The sequence below is a fragment of the Chiloscyllium plagiosum genome, unplaced genomic scaffold (assembly GCF_037043375.1).
Source record: "Chiloscyllium plagiosum isolate Xiang-an unplaced genomic scaffold, Cpla_swu_hap1 HiC_scaffold_6, whole genome shotgun sequence".
In the NCBI taxonomy this organism is placed as follows: domain Eukaryota; kingdom Metazoa; phylum Chordata; class Chondrichthyes; order Orectolobiformes; family Hemiscylliidae; genus Chiloscyllium; species Chiloscyllium plagiosum.
Window position 1 is genome coordinate 121,847,305 of NW_028270144.1, and position 14,383 is coordinate 121,861,687.

At 43.8% G+C, this 14,383-nt stretch overlaps 1 long non-coding RNA gene across 1 annotated transcript; it reads left to right on the forward strand.

Moving 5' to 3' along the window:
- The first annotated feature begins 7,949 nt into the window (after positions 1-7,949).
- LOC148149846 (uncharacterized) lies at positions 7,950-12,451 on the forward strand. Its single transcript, XR_015757372.1, has 3 exons — positions 7,950-8,039; positions 12,154-12,261; positions 12,342-12,451. It is a non-coding gene; the product is annotated as an uncharacterized LOC148149846 (long non-coding RNA).
- Positions 12,452-14,383: the final 1,932 nt, after the last annotated feature.

Below are 14,383 nucleotides of genomic sequence, written 5' to 3' on the forward strand. Positions count from 1 at the left end.
AGGCTTTTATGGTCCATGATGTTATAAGTAGGGACATGGAATACATGCTTGGAAGTAATGATGAGATTGTACAACATACTGGTTATAGGCTGGGCCCTTTGAGTGTTGCTTGAAGCCTCAATTACTGTATATGGTAGCTCAATGGTTCGTGTTGCTGCTTTACAGCACCAGGGACCAGGTTCAATTCCAGCCTCGGATAACTATCTGTGTGGAGTTTGCACATTTTCCCCATGTCTGCGTGGATTTCCTTTCACAGTCCAAAGATGTGTGGGTTAGGGGATTGGCCATGGGAAATGCAAAGTTACATGGATAGGGGTGAGTCTGGGTGGGATGCCCTCCAGATTATGGACTTGTTGGGCTGAATGGCCTGTTCCCACACTGTAGCAGTTCTATGATCTATAGCAAAGCTTCAAAGGGATTCAGAATGTAGGAAAAGAAAGATGCCATTTTGCGCCTTCAGCAAACACAAGACTGATCTCTGGCTTAACTCTGTATTCCCTTGTTTACCCCATATCCTTTAATGGCTACTGTTAACAGCCTCACAATCTCAGATTTAAACTTATAACTGATCCAACTTTTGGTGCTGTTTGCAAAAGGTGTTTCTAAACTCCTGGCACCACTTGAGCAGTTTCCAGTGCAGGTAATGAGGGTTGCTAGATGGAGAGCTGGTGAGAGACCCTCCTCTCCCGCATGCCTCTTCAGGATGGGACCCACCATGTCAGGCACTTAATTAGTCAGCACCAGGCCTTCCCTGGGATCAAGGCATCAGTAGATATGAGGGGAAGGTATAGTGTAGTGGTCATGTCACTAGACCAGTAATCTAGAACTTCAGGCTAATGCTTGAGAACTATGTTCAACTCCCACTAGGGCTAAATGGTGAAATTTGAATTCAGTAAGAAGCTAGTCTAACAGTAACTGCTGTTTTAAAGACAATCATCTGGGTGACTCTTTCCCTTGAGGGAAAGAAATCTGCCATCCTTATCTGGTCTGGCCTGTACCTACTACTGGGGCAACAATTGGAGTATTGTGTGTAGTACTAGTCAACATATTACAGGAAGGACATATTTCCCCTGGAGAGAGTGCAGAGAATGTGCCTGGGCTGGAGAATTATGACTACAGGGAGATATTATGGTTGCTTTCATCAGAACAGAGAAGTTTGAGGGATGACACGGTGGAGGGACAAGATAGAGTAAACACGAGAACCTGCTTCCCCTGACAGAGAGTTTAAAAACCAGGGGTCATAGATTCAAGCTAAGGGGCAGAAGGATTAAAGGGGACATGAGGAAAATCTTTATTTACACAGAGGGGGTAGGGTGTCCAGAATTTACTGCCTGAGTTGGGGGTGGAGGCAGAGACCCTAAACTATTTTAAAAAGGACCTAGATCTGCCACTTAACTGCTGTGAGCCGCAGGGCTATAGGCCGTGTGCAGAAAGATGGGATTAGAAACAGCATCTGGGTGTCTTTGGGTTGACATGGATAAGATGGGTTGAATATCCTCCTTCTGAGCTATATCATTTCTATGGTTCTAAGTGACTCCAGACTAATAGCAATATAGATGACACTCAGCTGACCTTCTGGGCAATTAGGGGTGGCCAATAAATGTTAGTCTAGGCAATGATATCCACATCCCGTAAATTCATTTTAAAAAGCTGTTGACCAATTAAAGGTTAGCAGTTCTAGATTGCAGACAGTGTTATTGGGAGAGCAGTGGCTATAGCTGGAAACGCACCAAGTGGAGACCCAGAACCAGAGAGGAAGCTCAGTAAAAGGTGAGTGAGGGTGGGAGAGGTGGGTAACAGAGGGGTACGCAGTGTAGGAGGGTGCGTGGTAAAGCAGCAAGGTCAGTAGTGTGTCTCTCAGCAGGCAGGCCCAGCAGAGAGGCCTCCCTCTCATAGATTTGTGTAGCACAGAAGGAGGCCATGGTCCTCTCTCTCTCTCTCTCTCTCTCTCAGACATCCAGGCGGACGGTTCTCTGCAGATGTTATTGACAGGCTTGAGGAACCTCCAAGACAGAAAAGATTGAAGATTACCACTGCTAGCATTTGGAAGTGGTATGCAATAATTGAGACCAACAGCAGGTTAATGAGAGTGGCAGCACAAAGTGGTACCTGTTCATTTGGCAACATCTGGGTGTCTCATCTTCTTCCACAGTTTTCTCCTTGGAGTCTCCTCTCAGAGTTTCTCACTGACCTTTTAGAGCTGTCTTCTCCTGCAATAGGGAAAATGGGGAAGGGGGGGAGAAATGAGAAAGATGATGGTGGGTGGCACGACTGATAATGCAGATGTACGTGGGGGGAGGTATTTAGAAGCACTGAGGAGGCAGTGTGGAGAGCATACAGGGTTAGTGGTGTGGCGGGGAGAGCTGAAGGGCAGGAAGGGGGCAAGGAATGTGGGGCGGGCAACACTGAGGCTGTAGGGGCATGTGCCTTGGTGAGAGCTGTGCTCAGTGGCACTAAGTGTGAGGTGGCAGAGAGATCAGCATGGCACTTACGCTGGCAGAGGAGAGACCCTGACCTTCATCCCACACTGCCTGTCCACACCCTGGAGAGTGCATTAACCTGTATTGGGTACCTCGGACCAGGCTGGCAAGTTCCTCTGACGGTGGCCCCTGACCGAGGACGTCTCTTCATTGCCCGTTCACCAGGACCTCTGGGTCCCTGTTACAAGAATGTAGTTGGGGTAGGGATGTGGAGGTGCTGGTGTTGGACTGGGTCAGAAGCCAAAGTAGATGGGTAAGAGACTGCTAGAACACAGCAAGCCAGGCAGCATCAGAAGGTGGAGAAGTCGATGTTTTGCATATAACTCTTCTTCAGGGCTCTGTCAGCGAGGGCTCCCTGATTGGCCCAGGTTAACCCCAATCCAAGGGACCTGGATGTCCTTGTTCAAGAATCACTGATAGTTAACAACAAGCCATTAAGAAGGCAAATGGTATGTTGGTCATCACTGCTAGAAGTTTTGAGTATGGAAGTAAATATATCTTCTAGAGTTGTACAGGATGTGGAGGTGGTGGTGTTGGACTAGGATGGACAAAATCAGAAGTCACATGACACCAGGTTATAGTCCAACAAGCTTATTGAAATCACAAGTTTTCAGAGCGCTGCTCCTTCATCAGGTGAAATGACTTCAAATGACGACAGAGTAGTGCTCTGAAAGCTGGTGATTTCAAATAAACCTGTTGGACAGTAACCTGGGGTCATGTGACTTCTGAGTTTCTCCAACATGGTCCTATCCCATTTGCCAATGAACTGGGCAACTTCAGAAAGTAAAAACAATGACTGCAGATGCTAGAAACCAGATTCTGGATTAGTGGTGCTGGAAGAGCACAGCAATTCAGGCAGCATCCGAGGACAGGCAAAATCCGAGGACAGGCAAAATCGACGTTTCGGGCAAAAGCCCTTCATCAGGAATAAAGATTTGAAGGGCTTTTGCCCGAAACGTCGATTTTGCATGTCCTTGGATTTTGCCTGTCCTCGAATGCTGCCTGAATTGCTGTGCTCTTCCAGCACCACTAATCCAGAATCTGGGCAACTTCAGAATGCTAGTGTTCACTGGCTATTTACAGGGTGCAGGTACAAAGGATGTCTGTTATTGGGCAGATATCCACTAAGTGCCAAATTGTTCCAAAAATAGTGCGCTATGGGATAGGAGTGGTTGTCGGGGATGGGGTGGGGGGGAGTTTGATGAGTGTGGTCAGATAGGACAGGTAAAACTCAGAGCCTCACACTAACAAACTCCCCAAAAAAACTCAATACAACTCGGACTGAGCCAAAAAATTCCACCCATGACTATGTGACTAGATGAGACTACTTGGTGTAGGTGGTCTAATAGTAAAGAGCACGCAACTGCAATAGAATACATTACAACACAACAGTGCAAACCTGTTGAAAACATTTATATTATTTACAATAAACAACTTGCTCTTTTGAGCCTGCACACATGTTACAACTTCCTTTAGTGAATAAATAGAGATCAACAACTTCCCAGGGACAACTGATCCAGAATCAAACCATTAATGAACTGGTCCAGAAATAAATCACTGATAAACTGGCCCAGAAGCAAACCATTGGTGATCTACTGGTCCAGAAACAAGCCATTGATGATCAAATGGTAACCAAACAAAATATTCAAAACGAAGGAACAATCCATTGAGATAGCCCATGATGAAAGTAAGCTTCATGTGGCTGAAAAGAAACAGTGGTCAACAAACCAAAAGATACTCAAACAAATTCAACAGGAACATGAGTGACATGCTGCATTTGTCAGTACTGTGTTAAAGTTTGACTCGTTCAAAATTGCGGTGAGTTGGCGGAGAATGCAGCCAGTGTTTCATATTCATAGATGATTTACTAGTGAATGACAAAAGGCTGTTTATTCCAATTTGTACTCCAACTATGTATTAAAAAGGAGATATAAACTTAGCAACTGCCAGGACTGAAGTTGTGGGGCAAATCACTCCACTTTCTGATGATGATTATGAGGCTATACAAAATTAGTTTAATCAGTCCCCACATAAACTCCAATCGATGTGACCCATCGTAAAGAAGACAGCAATAGTACAACCTCTGTGGAGGAACGGAGAAACCTTCCTAAAACAGTGTAATGTAAAATGAATTTGAATTAGTCGAATCATTGCAGTGCGGTGAAGCAGAAAATGTTTTTCTGTGACTGGGGCTAGGACTCTTTCAAATTATATTTGCTAACATTGAGCCTCATTTGGGAATCGTTGGATGATGTACTCAAGACTAATTGGTAGAAGAAAATGGTTTTAGTGGGAGGTGAAATACAGTCAGTTCTTCCATAAAGCAATGGTTGCATTCTTGTGCAACCCCGCGTTATTGAAAAATCACGCTTTAGAAACAACGCTTAAAGTGTTGGTGATGCAAGCGTGTTACAGCCAACACATATTTTACTGGCTCACATTGTAGAAACAGCATCCCCCACTCTGTCAATCACGTTACAGTGAATTCACATTGACGAAATGCATGCTATAACAGAATGACCTGTACAGAGCAAAGAGGGTCATGGAAACAAACACCAGTACAGACCACCAGCTCCAAGTTTCTGTGTAGTAAACTCAATGCTATTTCATATAACTCGGTGTGATTTGATATAACTTAACAGTGTTGGTGTTTGTAACATTTTGAATGAGGCTTTCAGTTGTGCCAGTTGAATAACATAACACTTTTCGGTAAGATGGAGGCAGAGTAGTATGGGTCAGAGTGGTGCTGGAAAAGTACAGCAGGTCAGGCAGCATCCGACGAGCAGGAAAATCGATGTTTCGGGCAAAGGCCCTTCATCAGGAATGGAGGCAGGGAGCCTCCAGGGTGGAGAGATAAATGGGGGGGATGGGGCTGGGGAGAAGGTAGTAAAGAGTACAATAGGTGGATGGGGGTAAGGATGGAGGTGATAGGTCAGAGGAGAGGGTGGACCGGATTGGTGGGAAGGGAGATTGGCAGGTAAGACAGGTCATGAGGACAGTGCTGAGCTGGAAGGTTGGAACTGGGGTAAGGGGAAGATTAGATTCCCTACAGTGTGGAAACAGGCCCTTCGGCCCAACAAGTCCACACCAACACACCGAAGTGTAACCCACCCAGACCCATTTCCATTTGACTAACACACTTAACCTGTGGGCAATTTAGCATGGCCAATTCACCTGACCTGCACATCTTTGGACTGTGGGAGGAAACCAGAGCACCCGGAGGAAACCAAGCAGACACGGGGAAGAACATGCAAACTCCACACAAACAGTCACCCAAGGCTGGAATCGAACCTGGGACCCCGGTGCTGTGAGGCAGCAATGCTAACCACTGAGTCACTGTGCCGCCCAGGAAATGATGAAACTGGTGAAGTCCACAGAGTAGTATGTTTCAGCTGGAACTCAACCTGTTCTTTTTCTTCTTTTTCTCCTTCCCTTCTGTGGTTTTCTTCATCTCTTCTGTCTTCTCGGACTCTCAGCCTTTGACGTCCAACTCCCAGCCTCCGCCAGTGGCCAGTGGCCCGGGGAGGCAGCGTCCCAATACGTGCACGGGGTAGCCAGTGATCAGACCATGGAGTGGTCCCCTGCGCTGGTCTGCTGTGTGTGCTCAAGGAGAAAGAGTGTGATGCTTATCTTCGTGACTTTGTTTCGTGTTTTTTGGTTATGCAGGTGGACGATCCCTTATCCAAAACCGTCGGTATCAGCTATTTCTTGGAATTCGGAATTTTTCGAATTTCAGAATAAGTGACAGCTTGATGGTAAATTTTTTTAAATCTTACTAGAGGAGCAGGCGTACTAAGTAAAAACAGGCCTTGAGAGAGAATCCAGGCCTGCCGGTGCTGGGTCACATCACATCTGAGTGACACACATCGAGTGGGTGTGGACTTGGGTTAACTGTTTGCATGCCAAGCAACCTTGTTAATGAGAAAAAAGCTTCACAAAAAAACCTTTGGATATCGGAACTTTTCGGACTTTGGAACTTCGGATAAATGATCGTCTACCTGTACTGTGCGTAGCTGGAATGCAACTTTGTTTCTTCATTTCTCTATTCTGTAAACTATGGATTGTTCCTGGGAACCTTTGTACCTTAGATGGCTGTGTGAGTGATGACTTATAAACTTTTCACTGTACTCATTTGAGTTTGTGACAATGAAGCTATATCATTCATTCATTCTTTTTTTTAACCATTTGAATGAGCATCATTGGGGTATTTTGGATGATTTGATCAGATAGCATAACTTGTGTGAAAGCAAAACGTCAGCTTTGCATCTTTCCAATACAATGGTAACAGAGGTTTACATAGAACACAAAGGCTTTCAAGGTGTAATCGACCTAAAGAGGGGGTTTTTGGGCTGTAATATGCTGCTTAGGGACAGAAGGCAGAGTGTTTGGGGGAGTGCTTGCTTTTCAGATAGGCAGAGGTAGTCAGTGGAAAAGGGGTAATGAGAGATGAGCAATAAATGCTGATGTTGGCAGCGATGCCCATATCCCGTGAAACACTAAAGAAAGGAAGAAATTCCCTGGGGATTACAATTAGGCCAACATCGCTTTCCAGTTGCATAATGGTGGACAAGCAGAGGTCACAGACTTAGGTGATCAGTAAATTAACTTCTGTTTTAAATTCATTTGTGGGACATGGGCATCGCTGGCTGGACAGTATTTATTGCCCATCCCTAGTTGCCCTTGAGAAGGTGGTGGTGAGCTGCCTTCTTGAAGCAATGCAGTCCACCTGCTGTGGGTTGACCTACAATGTCCTTAGAGAGGGAATTCCAGAATTTTGACCCAGCGACAGTGAAGAAACGGTGATATTATTCCCAGTCAGGATGGAGAGTGACTTGGATGGGATTTGCAATGGTTAGCGTTACTATATATCTACTGCCCCTGTCTTTCTGGATGGAATTGGTTGTGGGTTTGGAAGCTGCTGCCTGAGGATCTTTGGTGAATTTATGCAGGCTGCTCTGTCCTGGGATGGTGTCGAGCTTCTTGAGTGTTGTTGGAGCTGCACTCATCCAGGCAAGTGGGGAGTATTCCATCTGACTCCTGACTTGTGCCTTGTAGATGGTGGTCAGGCTTTGGGGAGTGAGAAGGTGAGTTACTCGCCTCAGTATTCCTAACCTACCGCCTGCTCTTTAGCCCCAGTGTTTATGTGGTGAGTCCAGTTGAGTCTACTGATAACTGGAGACAATATGACAAAAGCATATTGTTCAATACAGCTCGGCCTCGTGGTAATGTCACTGGACTAGCTATCCAGAGTTCCAGATGAATTTTCCAGGAACCTGGTTCAGATCCCATCAGTGAAATTTGAGATTGTCATCACTCACTGATTTCAGTCAAACTATCCAAAGCCTATGGTTAAAAGAAAGCATTCACCAGATCTCTGTACTTAATAACCATTTATTATGATTAACTTGTCTTTAATCAATGGTGTTTGTGAAATATGAATTGCTAATTATTTTTTATTCATTGGATGAAGGTGTTGCTAGCTAAACCCTAATTACCCAGAGTGCAGTGAAGACCCAACCACATTGCTATGGGTTTGGAATCCCATGTCAGCCAGACCAGGTAAGGATGGCAGTTTTCTTCCTGAAAGTGCATTAGTGACCCAGATAGGTTTTTCCAGCAATTAACAATGGATTCAAAGTCATCACTTAGACTCTTAATCCCAGATATTTCATTGAATTCACATTCCACCATTTGCCATTGTGGGATTTGAACCCAGTCCACAGAAGGTGACCTGGAGCTCTGGATTAACTGCCCAGTGATAATACCCACCGAGCTGCCACCTCCCCCTAACTTCTAATTCTCCAACTTAAACTCTAACCCTTGTTAAACTCCACCTTCACAAACAGAGAGACACACAAAGACAGACAGTACAGAGAACTCATGGAGTTATGTAGCATGGAAACAGACCCTTTGGTCCAACTCATCTGTGCCAACCAGGTATTTTAAGCTGCCATTTGCCAGCATTTGGCCCATATCCCTCTAAACCCTTCCTATTCATGTACCTGTCCAAATGTCTTTAAATGTTGTAATTGTGCCTCACAGCTTAGACTGTGGAGAGTGAGGAGAACAATCAGAAGCTAAATCTATCTGTATCTAAATTGCAACAACAGCAAGTTGCCATTTCCTTCTGGATATAGAGAGTGCGAAAAGAAAGTAAAATCAGAGAAGTGCAGTTCAATAGTATCAGTGTTTCTTTCTCTGCACATTTCTGTGCACTGATTCTTTCAATCACTGGTTATGAATTCATCCTTTCACTGTCTCTAAAGGCATTTTATTCCTCTTCCACAGGGGATTTGTAAAGAAAGGTGAGTGAAAGCAAGCTCGCTGTTACTGGAGAATGTCTCGTCCATTATCACACGAGAGACACAGACAGAGATATTTGAATGTTTTTTTCTTTACAGGCTGGACGGTTCTGAGCTGCACTGACTCCACGCAAGCCATGGTTTGATGGATTTATTGTTGTCACATGTACCCAGATATAGTGAAAAGTGTTGTTTTGCGTGCTTTACCAGCAGATAATAGCATACAAAGCGCATCAGGGTAGCAGAACAGAGTGCGCAATACAGAGAGAGAGCAACAGACAGACAGACAGACAGAGAGACCAGAATTAACATTTGAGAGGTCAGTTCAAAAGTCGCCATTGATAACAATGGGGAAGAAGCTGTCACCTGATCAGGAGCCAGTCAAAAATTTGTCGCCAAGTGGTTTTCCTGTGACTTTGAATACATTGGCTGTGTGACATCTGCTTTTGTTCCCACTGTTGACGTGGATATGTAATATTGTACATAACTCACAGTGTAGCCATCACTTTGCACATCCTCGGATTAAAGCAATATCTTCCTTTTTAGTTCAAAGTCCAGAAACAAAAGAAATATAAAGATGTAGTCTTTACAAGATCATTTTTTAAAATCTGGATTATAAAAACGAGCATAATAGCAGCTGCGAAACCATTGTTGATTATCGTAGAAGTCCATCTGCCTCACTAATGTCCTCTCAGGAAGGAAATCTGCCATCCTTACCTGGTCTGGCCTGTATTTGACTCCAGAAATGCAATAATATGGTTGATTTCCAACCGTTCTCAGAAATGACATTGTAAGCTACTCGGTTTAAGGGCAATTAGGGTTAGGCAATAAATGTCAGCCTTGCCAGTGATGTCCACATCCCATGAACGCATTAGTTAAAAGGAAGCAAACTTTAACCCTTCACACTGAGAGGGCATGGAAGCAGATTCAGTAACAACTTTCAAAAGTAAAACGGATAAGTAATTGAAGTGGAAGCATTTGTTGAGCAGTGGAATTAGTTTGAGCATCCACCAAAGACCAGAGGGTTGAATGTCCCCCCATGCTAGAACTTTCTATCTATGGTTCTGTACATCAATTAAAAATTGAGAGAGAAATATCTGCCGCCTCACTGTCAGCTGTCAACTTCAAAATGATTTGCTCTGTAATATTTTGCAAGTGCCCTTTGAAGTGCCAATCTGGCTTAGCACCATAAGAAATAGGAACAGGAGTGGGTCATTCGGCCCCTCAAGCCCATGCCACCCCATTCAATAGGATCATGGCTGATCCGACATTCCTCACCTCCACTTTCCTGCCCTTCCCCTGTAACCCTTGATTCCCTGACTGATCAAGAATCTATTTATCTCATCCTTAAATATATCTGTCCCCAACCCTCTGAGAGAAGAAATTCCTTCTCATCTTAAGTTGTTGCCCCTTTATTCTGACACTACGCCTTCTGGTCCTACACTCTCCCATGAGGGGAAACATCCCCTCAGCATTGACCCTGTCAAGCTGTTTCAATGTATGACCATGTTTGGAATTTTTTTGTTTCTCGATTTACTTATTCATCTCTGCAAGGAATTTTTTGGGTTTGGTGCCGTTCTTTCAAAGGCTTGAAATTTCTCAGTTAGTTGCCCTTGGATCAATACCGATCAAGCGTTTGTAATTGATGCTGAGCTGAGATTTTGTAATCATTTACAGGCACTGTACTGGTTATAATGCCTGTTTCTCAGATGCAGTCATCATGGAAAATATCTGACCATTCATTTACAGGTAAGGAAAACTTTTGTTTAATTGCTATCTTTGTCAAGACAAGATGACAGCCAGATGTGTGCATAGTAAACACAAAAGGCTATTTCACATCCAATTGAAAGGGCAGTCTTATAGTCTATCTTCTAGAAGACAGTGTTAAAAATCACACAACACCAGGTTATAGTCTAACAGGTTTAATTGGAAGCACACTAGCTTTCGGAGCGACGCTCCTTCATTAGGTGATTGTCCTGAGCGTTGCTCCGAAAGCTAGTGTGCTTCCAATTAAACCTGTTGGACTATAACCTGGTGTTGTGTGATTTTGAACTTTGTACACCCCAGTCCAACACCGGCATCTCCGAATCATTCTCGAAGACAGCATCTCCGACAATGCAACATTCTCCCAGTGCAGCATCAACCTGGATTCAGTGAAGTTTATAAAATCATGAGGAGTATGGATAGGGTGAATGGCCAAGGCCTTTTCCCTGGGGTAGTGGGAGACCAAAACTAGAGGGCATTGCTTTAAGTTGAGAGGGGGAAGAATTAAAAGTGACCTAAGGGATTGCCATTTCATGCAAGGGTGGTGCGTGTATGGAACAACCTGCCAGAGGAGGGCTGGAGGCTAGTACAATTACAACATTTAAAACTTTGTCAGAGAGTTGTCCAATTATAAATAAAGCCTGTACACAGATCTTGTGAAATTGACAAGTACTGGTTTATTTCACGACAATGTGGGAAGAGAGATTGACTGCACGTATGAAAAATGGACACTATGCACGGCTGAGTCAAAAGCCCTCTTCCCTGAGCTTCAGGGCCAGTCAATCTTTATAGGGTTACAAGAGAATGGTGTTAATTACAAGACAATACAGTTTCAATCACAGTTGATGGGAACAATGCTGCTGTCGTCAAGCAGTATCGGTCAGTTAACAATGTAACAGGAGATTAGTTAATCTACAGAAATGGGTGCTAATATTCAGCATTCAGCTGTAGTAGTTTCATAGGCCAGTGAGCATTCATCTCAAGTCTCCTGGAGCATTGATGTCTGTGTGGGCCTTGTGGTGACTGGGTTCCTGGGTTGACAGGGAGCACCCCCGGGGTTTCAGGAACTGTGATACCATTGTGAGGCAGTGAATCTCATTAGCAGGTCACCTAGATAACATACTCCTTCAGTCAGTAAGACCTTAAATAATGGCTCTTTTACTGTCTGCTCCTGAGTGTGGCCAAGTTGAGGTAGCACTGACATTATGAGTCGGCCCTCTTTGGCTAAAGATGACCATTGTGTTCTTAAGCAAGTGGTCTGTAGGCAAAGTGGTTGTTCCTTCTCCCACAAAAAGGCATCTGGATAAGTGTACGAATAGGAAGAGTTTAGAGGGATATGAGCCAAATGCTGGCAAATGGGACTAGATTAGTTTAGGATATCTGGTTAGCATGGATGAGTTGGGCCGAAGGGTCTGTTTCCATGCTGTACATTATTATGACTCTAACAGTCTGAGTGCTTGTTTTGTTGGTGCTTTTATTGAACAGATATTTCAGTTGGCTGGTTTGTAATGCAGAGTGATACCAACAGCATGGGGTTAATCCCCACACAGGCTGAGTCTACAGTGCACGATTCCCATTCTGAACCTCTCCTTTTACCTCACTTGAAGTGACCGTCAGGTTAAACCACCACCAGATATCTCTGTCTAAGGCAGAGCAGCCCTATGGTTCAGAAGGACCTCAGTGACTTTTTGAACATATGAACTTCTGACTTAAAGGTGAGATTTCAGATTGCTGAACCGCAGCAGCTTCTGATTATTTCTTTTTGGCAGAGGCTTTAATTTTGTCTTTTTTATAGGTTTCACCCAAGACGTAGCAAATTGGAAATGAGACAAGGGAAAGTGCAGCCTTCAGCCGAACAACAGGTGACAGGCCCTTCCATGGAGAGGAATGGAAGCACTCCTAAAAATGAAATAAAAATCAAGGACACGAAAGATCATATTTAATAACTCTTCTGTGAGAAGTTAAAATAAATTCCATAACCTTTTCGTATTTGTCTGCACAGATTTGTCAGAGCAGGAGGAATGATACTCGAGGGATTTGACTAATCCAATTTTAAATCTTATAATATTCTCTCTGAACTATTTAAATTCGTTAATAATGAGGCAGAGTGAAACTACTTGATCCTGAACATTAACATCTATCCCTCTTATTTGATCGACAGCCCTCAGGCTGCAAGTTACCAATTGTAGGTTTAGATTTATGGAAAATAAAAGCTAATATATTGGAATATTGTGTTCAGTTTTTGTCGCCTCATTATAGGAAGGATATGGAAGCTTTAGAGAGGGTGCAGAGGAGATTTACCAGGATGCTGCCTGTACTGGAGGTCATGTCTTATGGAGAGAGGTTGAAGGAGTTATGCTTTTCACTTTAGAACAAAGAAGGATGAGAGGTGACTTGATAGAGGTATACAAGATGATGAGGCATAGATAGAGTGGATAGCCAGAGACCTTTACCCAGGGCAGAAATAGCTATCATGAGGCAGCATAATTTTAAGGTGATTGGAGCAAGGTTTAGGGGAGATGTCAAAGGTAGGTTCTTTACTCAGAGAGTGGTGAGTGTGTGGAATGTATTGCCAGCAGTGGTAGTAGAGTCAGATACGTAAGGAACATTTAAGCGACTCTTGGATAGGCACATGGATGACAGTAAAATGAAGAGTATGTAGGTTTGTCTGATCTTAGAGTAGGATAAAAGATTGGCACAACATCAAGGGCCGAAGGGCATGTATTGTGCTGTACTGCTCTATGTTCTATGTGCTAGTTTTGAATGCCTTCTTATTGTGACATCCATGATGCAGTTGGTAGACACAGAAAGATGTGTGTTTAAAAAACACTTGTCTTGACAGCCAGATATCTCAAAGTACTTTAAGTGTTGGAATGGTGATGGCCTACTGCTATTACCACTAAACTACTAATTGACTGATGCAAGTAATGATCTGGGTTCTAAACCCATAATGGCAGATGATGGATTTGAGTTCAATTTCTAAACAAAAACTGGAATTGAAACTCTAATGATGACCATGAAATCAATGCCAATTACTGGAGAAAAACCCATCTGATTCACTAATCCCCTGTAGAATAGGAAATTGCCATCCTTATCTGGTCGGGTGAATATGTGACTCTAAACCCATAGCAATGGAGTCATAGGGTCATACAGCATGGAAATAGACCCTTCGGCCCAACCAGTCCATGCTGAACATAATGCCAAATTAAACTAGTCCCACCTGCCTGCTACTGACCTATATCCCTCCAAACCTTTCCCTATTCATGGGCTTATCCAAATGTCTGTTAAACGTTATCATTGTACCCACGTCCATCACTTCCGCAGGAAGTTCATTCTACATGTGAAATACCCTCTGTGTAAAATATTTGTCCCTCTTGCTTTTTTGTTAAATCTCTCTCCTTTCACCTTAAAAATGTACCTCCTAGCCTTGAAATCCCTCATCCTTGGGAAAAGAAACCTCCTATTAAACCTATCTGTACCCCTCATGATTTTAGTGGAGGCGATGGTATTATCACTGGACTGTTAATCCAGAGACCCAGGTATTGTTCTGGGGAGCCAGGTTTGATTCCTGCCATGGCAGATGGTGGAATTTGGATTTAATAACTATCTGGGATTAAGAATCTAATGATGATCATCAGTCGATTGTCAGAAAAACCTACCTGGATCACTAATGTCCTTTTGGGAAGGAAACTCCCATTCTTACCTGGTCTGGTCTACATGTGACTCCAGACCTACAGCAATGTGGTTGACTCTTAACTGTCCTCTGGGCAAGTAGGGATGGGCAATAAATGCTGTCCTCGCCAGCAACGCCCTCATCCCATAAATGAAGAAAGATGA